Source organism: Giraffa tippelskirchi, chromosome 3 (genome assembly GCF_054371585.1).
Source record: "Giraffa tippelskirchi isolate mGirTip1 chromosome 3, T2T-mGirTip1v1.2.pri, whole genome shotgun sequence".
Taxonomy (NCBI): Eukaryota; Metazoa; Chordata; class Mammalia; order Artiodactyla; family Giraffidae; genus Giraffa; species Giraffa tippelskirchi.
This window is the reverse complement of record NC_137277.1, coordinates 78,202,318-78,215,466: the sequence shown is the minus strand read 5'-3', so window position 1 is coordinate 78,215,466 and position 13,149 is coordinate 78,202,318. Positions and strand designations below refer to the sequence as shown.

The window sequence follows — 13,149 nt, the reverse complement described above, 5'->3', positions numbered from 1 at the left end:
ATTATCTGCCATAAAGAAGATTTCATGGATATCTAGTTAAAACTGAAAGAGAGGGGACATCTTAAAGTTTTCTATAAGAAAAATGAGTAAAAGGAAATTATGTAGTATATACTATTACCATTTAAGATATATAAAATATTGATACTATCCTTATGAATAAGTAATGGTTTATCTGAGATGACATTCAAAATACTTAACAACCTTAAAGCTTGAGAAAGGCCTATTTGAAAGGATGTAGGGCCTCTAGGGAGCAAGGTTCTAGAGGCATCTTGCTGTGCCTGACACTGACCTGGGGTTCATGCTGGGTTTTGAGAAGTCCAGTATGTCTCAGGGAATAACCAAGGCCACTGGGGCAAGGGTCTGGCACTTGGAAGGCTTGGAGCAGTGGCTATTTACAAACTGTAAGGGAGTATTTCACTAAAATACTTCTCTCTCTCTCTTTCCTTCCCTCCCTCCCTGCTTTCCTCCCTGCTTTCCTCTCCTCCCACTTTTTAAGTACTTGGCACTACTCGCCTCAGCAGAAAAGGGCAAAGGATTTGTAAAAGAAATGGTCACTATATGAGGTTTAAAATGCGCATAGCTGCAAATAATAGACACCTCTACTACAGTGGCTTAAATGGAAGAGTTTTTTCATGTCATGATAAAACAGGCTAGCTATAAGCAATTTAGGGCTTGGACATGGTGATACACAGTGACAATGTCAAGGACCCAGGCTCCTTCCATTTTTGTCTTCTACCATCTAGCCATACTCATCACACTTGTTGTCTCATGGTTGTAAGATGGTTCTTGCACCCCCATACTTCACTTCTGAGTTTCAGGAAAGAATAAGATGAAAGGGTGAAGGAATGGTATCTGTCTTAAGAGAGCACTATCTCAGCAGACTTCTGCTTGCCTTTGGCCAGAAGTGTGTCACATTGCCTACTGAGGATACCAGGCAACCTCAGGAGGCCAGTGTTTTTAGTGATGCACTTTGTTGCTTTGAGAAAAATGAGAATTTGTTAGTAAGAGTGAAGGGGGAAAATAAATATTGTTTGGGCAAAAGGTAGCACTTACCCCGCTCATTTAAAGGATGTATCAAAAACTGGATAGAGGAGATTTCCCTGGCAGTCCAGTGGTTAAGACTCCATGCTTCCACTTCAGGGGCATGGGTTCGATCCCTGGTTGGGGGACTAAGATCCCACATACCACACAGCACAGCCAAAAGGAAAAAACAAAAAAAGGAGAGAGTTGGCTCTGCTGATGAAATCTTAATATTTATGAAAAAGTCTTAAAATAGAGAAGTACAGTTCACTCTGCTAAGAGTTTTTAAATAATCTATTATGCCACTCGGTAAATGTTGTTAAATTTAAATTTCACATCTGCAAAGATGTATATAATCACAACCTCATGTTTAAGTGGAAACCATTGTATTACATATAAGCTGCTTCCAAACATGTATGACTAATCAAATTTCTAAGCCAAATGTCTTCATCCATGCAGAAAAAAAGCACTCCTCATTGATGTTCACATAAAAGCTTTTTGTCAATGTAGGATTAATTTTTGTAGTGTCTGAGGAGGGAGAAAAGACGTAATTTAAAAATTGTGAAACTATATTAGTTGAAACAATCAAATATAAAGGAATTTTCAACTTAATCATTTGAATTTCAGAGTTACCTGCCACTTTGAGGTAATTACATTTTGCTCTTCCTGGTTCTGCTGCTTTTCTAGGGTAATCTTCAGTTTCCATTCTGTTTTTGTCTATTTTTGTTTGTCTTTTAATGTTTTTTCTCCATTTCAGAACAGAATTTTTACAAGAGAAATAGAGATCTTTTCTCTAAATTGCTCAACATTACTTATCTCTACTCTAGAAAATGGGATCCTCATCTGTCTCTGCAAAGAGGCTTTTCGTAGTTTCTAGTGCAGCAAATGCAATGCAATAAGTTATACTCCCAGTTTAAAAACATCTATGATGTAAAATGTAAGAGTTCATTGGAGAACAGCCCTTGCATAATATGTTTGAGCATGGCTTATTTATTCTGAATTCCTGTTTAGGAAGAAAAATGTTCTCAGAATATTTTCCTTTTCATAACTGTTAATACTGGTGAATCCACCTCTAAATACACCAGAGAGAAGAGGGGAATCAAGGAAAGACCAACATATACAGTCAGCCCTCCGAATGCCCAAGCTTCACATCTGAGAATTCAACCAACCATGGATTAAAAATATTCAGGAAAAAAAAACCTGAAAAATTCCAAAAAGCAAAACTTAAATTTGCCCTATGCCAACAACTATTTACATAGCATTTACATTGTATTTACAACTATTTACACAGAATTTACATTGCATTAGCTATTATAAATAATCTAGAAATGATTAAGTATACAGGAGGATGTGTGTGGGATATATACAAATACTATACCATTTTATATAAGGGACTTAAGTATCCTCAGACTTTGGTATCCTTGGGGTGACTGAGTCCTGGAACTTATCTCTCACAGATATCAAGGGATGACTATGTGGTTAAGATGCTGATATTCACATATCACACATATAGAGCTATAAGGTCTCAATCAAAAGCTAAACGATGGGCTTCCCTGGTGGCTCAGTGGTGAAGAGTCTGCCTGCCAATGCAGGAGACACAAGTTCAATCCCTAATCTGGAAAGATCCCACATGTTGCTGAGCAGCTAAGCCTGTGGCCATAACTACTGAGTCTGTGCTCTAGAGCCTGGGAGCTGCAATTACTGAGCCTGTGCATCACAGCAAGAGAAGTGACCACAGTGAGAAGCCCACACACCACAGTTAAGGAGTAGCCCTCACTCTCTGCAATCTGAGAAAAGCACACACTGCAACAAAGGCCCAGAACATCTGAAAATGAATAAATAAAATGTTAAAACAGAAAACTTAATGATTCCCTAAAAAATAAAAGTGGAGGGTAAGAAGACATTTCCAAGATAGATGTTAGTTCTATATTTATATATGCAATTTATATGTAATTCAAATTGTCATTGTTGTTCAGTTGCCCAGTTTGTCCAATTCTTTGTAGCGTGATGGACTACAACACTCCAGGCCTCTCTGTCCCTCACCATCTCCAAAGTTTGCCCAAGTTCATGTCCATTACATCAGTGATGCCATCCAGGCATCTCATCTTCTGCTGCCCTCTTCTCCTTCTGCCCTCAATGTTTCCCAGCATCAGGGAAATTCAATTCAAATTAATAATTTAATTAATTAATTAGTTAAAGTTAATTTGAGTAGCAGTTCAAATTAACTCAATGTAAATAGACTGAAATACTTATTACATTAGTTTAAATCGATTTATCCTAAAATTTGTGTCACTAAACATCGATAAATAATGAGGACCTCCTTTCCTTGTCTCCTTTATGAAGCCTAGACAAAATGCCTGCTTGGCATTAAATGGACGCAGTGAGTCACCTAGATCTAATCAGAGGTAGCTTTAAACTTTGCCAGAATTTGGTGTCACTGTAAAATGTTATATCCTGGTAGTGAGAATATAAGTTGGTTCAACTATTTGAAAGAATATTTGCTAATGTATCAAGAATTATTTTTTAATTTTTTAATTGAAAGATAATTGCTTCACAGTGATTTTCTGTCATACATCAACGAGAATCAGCCATAGGTACACCCTAGTCCCCTCCCTCCCAAACCTCCCTCCCATCTCCCTCCCCACCCCATCATTCAGCCTGTCACAGAGCCCATATTTGAGTTCCCTTAGTCATACAGCAAATTCCCATTGCATATCTGTTTTATACATGGTATTGTAAATTTCTGTTACTCTCTCCATACGTTGCCCTTCCTTCCTCCTCTCCTCCCACCTTGTCCATAGGTCTGTTCTCTATGTCTGTTTCTCCATTGCTACCCTGAAAACAAATTCATCAGTGCCATCTCTTCAGATTCCATACATATGTATAGTATACGATATTTATATATCTCTTTCTGACTTACTTCACTCTGAATACTGGGCTCTAGTTTCATCCACCTCACTAGAACAGATTCAAGTGTGCTCCTTTTTATGGCTGAATAGTATTCCATTGTATATATGTACCACAGCTTCTTTATCCATTCTTCTGTCAATAGACATCTAAGTTTCTTCCATGTTCTAGCTATTGTAAATAGTGCTTCAGTGAATATTGGGGTACATATGCCTTTTCAGTTTTTATTTCTTCACGGTATACGCCTAGGAGTGGGAATGCTGGGTCATATGGTGGTTCTATTCCTAGCTTTTTAAGCAGTCTCCACACCATCTTCCATAGTGGCTGTATCAGTTTACATTCCCACCAGCTATGCAAGAGTATTTCCCTTTATCCACACCCTCTCCAGCATAACTCAGATGACCATTATATCTACTACTGTGGGCAAGAAACCTTTAGAAGAAATGGAGTAGCCATTATAGTCAACAAAAGACTCTGAAATGCAGTACTTGGATGCAATCTCAAAAACAACAGAATGATCTCTGTTCATTTCCAAGGCAAACCATTCAATATCACAGTAATCCAAGTTTATGCCCCAACCAGTAATGTAGAAGAAGCTGAATTTGAACTGTTCTATGAACACCTACAAGACCTTCTAGAACTAACACCCAAAAAAGATGTCCTTTTTATTATAGGGGACTGGAATGCAAAAGTAGGAAGTCAAGAGATATCTGGAATAACAGGCAAATTTGGCCTTGGAGTACAGAATGAAGCAAGGCAAAGGCTAATAAAGTTTTGCAAAGAGAACGCTCTGGTCATAGTAAACACCTTCTTCCAACAACACAAGAGACGACTCTACACATGGACATCACCAGATGGTCAATACCGAGATCAGATTGATTATATATATTCTTTGCAGCTGCAGATAGAGAAGCTCTATACAGTCAGCAAAAACAAGACCGGGAGCTGACTGTGGCTCAGATCATGAACTCCTTATTGCCAAATTCAGACTTAAATTGAATAAAGTAGGGCAAACCACTAGACCATTCAGGTATGACCTAAATCAAACCCCTTGTGATTATACAGTGGAAGTGAGAAATAGATTCAAGGGATTAGATCTGATAGACAGAGTACCTGAAGAACTATGGATGGAGGTTTGTGACACTGTATGGGAGGCAGGGATCAAGACCATCCCCAAGAAATAGAAATGCAAAAAGGCAAAATGGTTGTCTGAGGAGGCCTTACAAATAGCTGTGAAGAGAAGAGAAGTGAAAGGCAAAGGAGAAAAGGAAAGATATACCCACTTGATGCAGAGTTTCCAAGAATGGCAAGGAGAGATAAGAAAGCCTTCTTCAGTTATCAGTGCAAAGAAATAGAGGAAAACAATAGTATGGGAAAGACTAGAGGACTCTTCAAGAAAATTAGAGATACCAAGGGAACTTTTCATCCAAAGACGGGCCCAATAAAGGACAGAAATGGTATGGATGTAACAGAAGCAGCAGATATTAAGAAGAGGTGGCAAATACACAAAAGAACCATACGAAAAAGATCTTCATGACCCAGATAATCATGATGGTGTGATCACTCACCTACAGCCAGACATCCTGGAATGTGAAGTCAAGTAGGCCTTAGGAAGCATCACTACAAATCTAGTGGAGGTGATGGAATTCCAGTTGAGTTATTTCAAATTCTAAAAATAATGCTGTGAAAGTGCTGCACTCAATGTACCAGCAAATATGGAAAATTCAGCAGTGGCCACAGGACTGGAAAAGGTCAGCATTCTTTCCAATCCCAAAGGAAGGCAATGCCAAAGAATGCTCCAACTACTGCACAATTACACTCATCTCACATGCTAGCAAAGTAATACTCAAAATTCTCCAAGCCAAGCTTCAACAGTAGGTGAACTGTGAACTTCCAGATGTTCAAGCTGGATTTAGAAAAGGCAGAGAAACCAGTGATCAAATTGCCAATATCCGCTGGATCATTGAAAAAGCGAGAGAGTTCCAGGAAAACATCTATTTCTACTTTATTGACTATGACAAAGCCTTTGACTGTGTGGATCACAATAAACTGTGGAAAATTCGGAAAGAGATGGGAATACCAGACCACCTGACCTGCCTCCTGAGAAACCTGTATACAGGTCAGGAAGCAACAGTTAGAACCCGATATGGAACAACAGACAGGTTCCAAACTGGGAAAGGAGTACGTCAAGGCTGTATATTGTCACCCTGCTTATTTAACTTATATGCAGAGTACATCATGAGAAACGCTGGGCTGGAAGAAGCACAAGCCGGAATCAAGATTGCTGGGAGAAATATCAATAACCTCAGAAATGCAGATGACACCACCGTTATGGCAGAAAGTGAAGAGGGACTAAAGAGCCTCTTGATGAAAATGAAAGAGGAGAGTGAAAAGTTGGTTTAAAACTGAACATTCAGAAAACTAAGATCATGGCATCAGGTCCCATCACTTCATGGCAAATAGATGGGAAGCAATAGAAAGAGTGACAGAGTTTATTTTGGGGGGCTCCAAAATCGCTGCAGATGGTGACTGCAGCCATGAAATTAGAAGACACTTGTTCCTTGAAAGAAAAGCTGTGATCAACTTAAACAGCATATTAAAAAGCAGAGACATTACTTTGCCAACAAAGGTCCGTCTAGTTAAAGCTATGGTTTTTTCCAGTTGTCCTGTATGGATGTGAGAGGTGGTCTATAAAGAAAGCTGAGTACCAAAAATTGGTGCTTTTGAACTGTGGTGTTGGAGAAGACTCTTGAGAGTTCCTTGAACTGCAAGGAGATCCAACCAATCCATCCTAAAGGAAATTAGTCCCAAATATTCATTGGAAGGACTGATGTTTAAGCAGAAAGTGCAATACTTTGGCCACCTGATGCGAAGAACTGACTCATTTGAAAAGACCCTGATGCTGGGAAAGATTGAAGGCGGGACGAGAAGGCAATGATAAAGGATGAGATGGTTGGATGGCATCACAGCCTCAATGGACATGAGTTTGAGTAAACTCTGGGAGTTGGTGATAGACAGGGAGGCCTGGCGTGCTGCAGTCCATGGGGTCACAAGACGTCAGACACAGCTGAGCAACTGAAGTGAACTAAACTATACTCTCCAGCATTTATTGTTCATAGACTTTTTGATGATGGCCGTTCTGACTGGTGTGAGGTGACATCTCGTTGTAGTTTTGATTTGCATTTCTCTAATAATGAGTGACGTTGAGCATCTTTTCATGTGCTCATTAGCCATCTGCATGTTTTCTTTGGAAAAATGTCTCTTCAGGTCCGTTTCCCACTTTTGATTGGGTTGTTTGCTCTTCTGGTATTTAATTTTATGAGCTGTTTGTGTATTTTGGAAATTAATTCTTTATCAGTTGTTTCCCTTGCTATTATTTTCTCCCATTCTGAGGGTTGTCTTTTCACCTTGTTTGTAGTTTCTTTTGCTGTGCAAAAGGTTTTAAGCTTAATTAGATCCCACATGTTTATTTTTGTTTTTATTTCCATTAGTCTAGGAGGTGGGTCACAGAAGATCTTGCTTTGATTTTTGTTCCCCTGTGTTCTGCCTATGTTCTCCTCTAAGAGTTTAATAGTTTCTGTTCTTACATTTAGGTCTTGAATTCATTTTGAGTTTATCTTTGTGTATGGCATAATATGACCTAATTTCATTCTTTGCACATAGCTATCCAGTTTTCCCAGCACCACTTATTGAAGATCTGTCTTTGCCCCATTGTATACTGTTGCCTCCTTTGTCAAAAATAAGGTACCCATAGGTACATGGGTTTATCTCTGGCTTCTCTATCTTGTTCCATTGGTCTATATTTCTGTTTTTGTGCCAGTACCATACTGCCTTGATGACTATAGCTTTCTAGTATAGTCCGAAGTCAGGAAGGTTTATACCTCCAGCTCCACTCTTCTTTCTCAAGACTGCTTTGGCTATTTGGGGCCTTTTGGGTTTCCATGCGAATTGTGAAACTTTTTGTTCTAGTTCTGTGAAAAAAAGCCATTGGTAATTTGATAAGGATTGCATTGAATCTGTAGATTGCATTTGATAGTATAGTCATTTTTACAATATTGATTCTTCCTACCCAGGAAGATGGAATATCTCTCCATCTGTTTATGTCATCTTTGATTTCTTTTATCAGTGTCTTATAGTTTTCCATATACAGGTCTTTTGTTTCCTTAGGTTTTTTTTCTTTTTATTACAATAGTGAATGGTATTGATTCCTTAATTTCTCTTTCTGATTTTTCATTGTTAGTATATAGGAGTGCAAGTGATTTCTGTGTATTGACCTTGTATCCTGTGATTTTGCTGAATTTGTTGATTAGCTCTAGTAATTTACTGATAGTTTCTTTTGGGTTTTCTATGTGTAGTATCATGTCATCTGCAAATAGTGGGGGTTTTACTTCTTGTTTTCCAATCTGGATTCCTTTTATTTCTTTTTCTTCTCTAATTGCCATAGCTAGGACTTCCAAAACTATGTTGAATAATAGTGGTGAGAGTGGACACCCTTGTCTTTTTCCTAATCTTAGAGGGAAAGCTTTTAGTTTTTCATCACTGAGAATAATGTTTGCTGTGGGCTTTTCATATATGGCCTTTACTATGTTGCAGTATGTTCCTTCTATGCCCATTTTTTGAAGCATTTTTATCATAAATGGATGCTGCATTTTGTCAAAGGTGTTTTCTGCATCTATTGAGATGATCATATGGTTTTTATCTTTCAGTTTGTTGATATGGTGTATCACATTGATTGATTTGTGTATATTGAAGAATCCTTGCATTGTGTATATTGAATAAATGTGACTTTATCATGGTATACGAGCTTTTTAAAGTGGTGTTGGATTCTTTTTACTAGAATTTTGTTGAGGATTTTTGCATCTATGTTCATCAGTGATATTGGCCTCTAATTTTCTGTTTTCGTGTTGTCTTTTCCTGGTTTTGGTATCAGGGTGATTGTGGCCTCGTAGAATCAGTTTGGAAGTGTTCCTTTCTCTGAAATTTTTTGAAAGAGTTTCAGAAAAATAGGCATTATCTCTTCTCTAAATGTTTAATAGAATTCCCCTGTGAAGCCATCTGGCCCTGGGCTTTTGTTTTGGGGGAGATTTTTGATCACTGTTTCAATTCCAGTGTTTGTAATTGGGTTGTTCATTTCTATTTCTTCCTGGTTCAGTCTTGGGAGGCTGATCTTTTCTAAGTATCTGTCCATTTCCTCGAAGTTGTCCATTTTATTAGCATACAGTTGCTCATAATATTCTCTTATGATCCTTTGTATTTCTGTGTTGTCTGTTGTAACCTCTCATTTTTCATTTATAATTTTACTGATTTCATTTTTCTCCTCTTTTTTTCTTGGTGAGTCTGGCTAGTGGTTTGTCAATTTTGTTTATCTTCTCAAAGAATCAGCTTTTACTTTTATTAATCTTTGCTATTGTTGCCTTCATTTCTTTTTCACTTATTTCTGCTCTGATTTTTATGATCTCCTTCTTTCTGCTGACTTTGGGGGTTTTTTGTTCTTCTTTCTCCAGCTGCTTTAGATGTAGAGTTAGGCTGTCTATTCAATGCTTTTCTTGCTTCTATAGGTATGATTGTATTGCTGTAAACCTTCATCTTAGAACTGCTTTTGCCGAGTCCCATAGGTTTTCATTGTCATTTGTTCCTAGGAATCTTTTGATCTCTTTTCTTATTTCTTCAGTAACCTCTTTGCTATTTAGTAATGTTTTGTTTAACCTCCATGAGTTTGTGTTTTTTGCCATTTTTTTCCTTTAGTTAATATCTAGTCTCATAGCATTGTGGTCAGAGAAGATACTGATAATGTATCAAGAATTTTTAAAGGCACAAATTCTACTTTGTGGTCACATCTGATCATCTCCTTTAGATAAAGTAGATTTATATAAAGTAATGTTTGTTCTAGCATCTTCATAAAAGAAAAAATGTAAGTATCCTAATTATTAAATTGTTAGGACATAACCTATTACATGGTTATAACCAAAGATAGGGTGCAAAATGTAGAGTTTGAGGCAGTATATGTATGTATGATCTGAATTTTTAAATTATTCATACAATTAGAGTCAATATTTAAAAATTACTGGAAGGAAATTCAACCATGTAGCAGTTGTATCTATGTAAAGAGATTGCATCCTTCTGTACAAATGTTATACACGTATTTGATTATTTTGAGTAAATGCCTAAACATAGAAATATGACATATATTGTTGTTTGTAAGTTTTTTATGTAGCATTTTCAAGCAGCCATCCAGAGATATTATACCAATTTATGTATTTTCATTGTAAGCGAGTCAGTTTTGACATGTGCTCATAGTTTTTCAGGTCTTCTTTATATTTTTCTTTATTGTCCAAATTATCTGAACTAAACAAGAATATTTTAATCATAAATACTTATACACATTAGAAAAGTGGTTATGAAGATATAGTATTAGAAATGAGGATCAAATAGATTAATATGACCTCACATCCCTCAGCAGTGTTTGTTAGTTTCTTGGAACCAGCATGAGACCCACAGCATCCATCTGACATTTAAAGTACCAAAAATGAGACTCCAAATGTAGCTGCCACTAGCTTTGTTTCTATCAGTGGTACTATCGCTCTCTCACACTTGAAATCATTTGAACTAGCTTTGACTTTCTCCTTCTTTGCTTAGATTGCTGCTGCTGCTCAATCGCTCATGTCCTGCTCTTTGCAACCCTATGAACTGTAGACCATCAGGCTCCTCTGTCCATGGAATTTTTCAGGCAAGAATACTGGAGTGGCTTGCCATTTCCTCCTGCACGGGATCTTCCTGACCCAGAGATCAAGCCCACATCTCCTGCGTCTCCTGCATTGCAGGTGGATTCTTTACCAATGAGCCACCTGTGAAACCCCAATTATTCAAGGAACAGAGAAGCAATCTAGGCATAAAGAACGAGATGTTCAAAGAACCTGAGGCAAAAGGAACCTGGGGCATTTAGAATACTGGGGGGCAAAACCATTTGGATAAAGGACAAAGAGAAGCAGTCTGCCCTGAGGCTTGGCAAGGTAGAGTAACCAGATCATGCTGCCCCTTGTAGGCTATGTACTAGATTGTAACCCTTGAACAGCCTAAAATTTGTCTCTGCCTCTAGGTTATATTGCCTCTTTAATTGCTGTTGCCCACTACAACTAGATACATCTTTCTAAAAGATCTGCTGGAACACATCAGTTTCCTGACACAAAGAAAAACAGAAAGAAAGAAAAATACATCACTTAGATTCTCACCACTGCCTTCAGACTCAGTAGACTCCTGGGGCTTTGATTTGGGTTGAATTGTGTCCCCCTCAAAAGTTGTATGATGAAGTCTCTACTCCTAGGATCTCAAAATGTGACCTTATTTGGAAACAGGGAGAATAGGATCATTGCAGATGAAATAGTGAAGGGAAGGTCATTCTGGAGTAGAGAGGACTGCTAATCCATGTAACTGATATCCTTATAAAAAGGGGAAATCTGCACACAGATGTATTACCAGAAGGACAGTACTATGTACAGATTGGAGTTAATGCTCCCACCGGCCAAGAAACACCAGAAGCTAGAAGATAGCCCTGGAACAGATGTTTTGCTTGTCCCTTCAGAGGGAGCATGGCTATGCCAACACCTTGGTATCAGACTTCTGGACTCCATGTGAGGCAATACATTTCTTTTGTTTAGGCCGCTCAGTTTGTGATACTTCGTTAAAGCAATCCTAGCAACTCATACAAGTTATTCATTTTAATTTTAATTTGCAATAAACTGTTGTCCCCAGACACACAAGCAGACTGTCTCCTTTCTTGTTTTCCTATTTCTTGACTAGAATGCTTTCCACTGTTCTCTGCTTATATACATCAGTTCTTCCTTTTAAAACCCACCCTTTTAAAAGCTCCTTCTCTTTTGAAGCCTTATATAATTATTTTGTGTAAATCTATTAATACATAAATATATTTTATAAATATAATAAAATTATAAATATGATATATTAAATATTAATATAATATAGTGAAATTCTAGATATAATAAAATATAAAAATTTTATATTTTAAAACATATTTATATATATAAATATATTAATTTATGGGCAAATGTCTGTCTAGTCAAACCTATGGTTTTTCCAGTGGTCATGTATGGATGTGAGAATTGGACTATAAAGAAAGCTGAGCACCGAAGAATTGATGCTTTTGAACTGTGGTATTGGAGAAGACTCTTGAGAGTCCCTTGGACTGCAAGGAGATGCAACCAGTCCTAAAGGAAATCAGTCCTGAATATTTATTGGAAGGACTGATGCTGAAGCTCCAATACTTTGGCCACCTGATGTGAAGAACTGACTCATTTGAAAAGACCCTGATGCTGGGAAAGATTGAAGGCAGGAGGAGAAGGGGCCAACAGAGGGTGAGATGGTTGGATGGCATCACTGACTTGATGGACATGTTTGAGCAAACTCCAGGAGTTGGTGATGGATAGGGAGGCCTGGCATTCTGCAGTCCATGGGGTCGCCAAGAGTCGGATATGAATGAGCAACTGAACTGAAAAAGTGAAACTGAAAGTTTCTCAGTAGTGTTTGACTTTTTGAGACCCCACGGACTATACAGTCCATGGAATTCTCCAGGCCAGAATGCTGGTGTGGGTAGCCTCTCCCTTCTCCAGGGGATCATCCCAACCCCAGAGATTGAACCCAGGTGTCCTGCATTGCAGGTGGATTCTTTACCAGCTGAGCCACCAGGGAAGCCCAAGAATACTGGAGTGGGTAGCCTATCCCTTCTCCACCAGATCTTCCCCACCCCGAAATGAACTGGGGTCTCCTGCATTGCAGGCGGATTCAGAATGAACTGAACAGAACTGAACTGAACCGATAATTATTTTTAATGTCATAATCATGCAATTTTTGCAAACTACCTTAAATAAGTTGGGGGGGCATGAATAGAATAAAATAAACAGATATAAAGATAGTGTGGTGCGTAACTGCGATACTATTGATTATCTATTATATGATACCTTGTATTGCCATTTTGTTGTGGATTTGTCTTCTCTTTCCAATGAAATTTTGCACTTCATGACTTTCTCTACTTATTTGAATCCCCCCAAAGTAGTTCAACAAATCCTAGCTGATTGCCTGAAATAGGAGCCCTTGGTTGATCTCCTGTAAAACCCGATCTAGTTGATTTCCAGGTAGTAGCAAAGCGTGATGCTAACTTGCCTCTGGGTCAGGTGCCCTATTTCTCACTCTCAGTATCCATCTTGAGCA

At 38.1% G+C, this 13,149-nt stretch overlaps 1 long non-coding RNA gene across 1 annotated transcript in view; it reads left to right on the top strand.

The window, feature by feature from the left end:
• LOC145542955 (uncharacterized) overlaps positions 1 to 11,138 on the top strand; it is a 36,461-nt gene extending 25,323 nt beyond the window's left edge. The window contains exon 3 of the long non-coding RNA XR_014080309.1: positions 10,564 to 11,138. This is a non-coding gene — a long non-coding RNA (uncharacterized LOC145542955). The remainder of the gene's footprint in view (positions 1 to 10,563) is intronic.
• Positions 11,139 to 13,149: the final 2,011 nt, after the last annotated feature.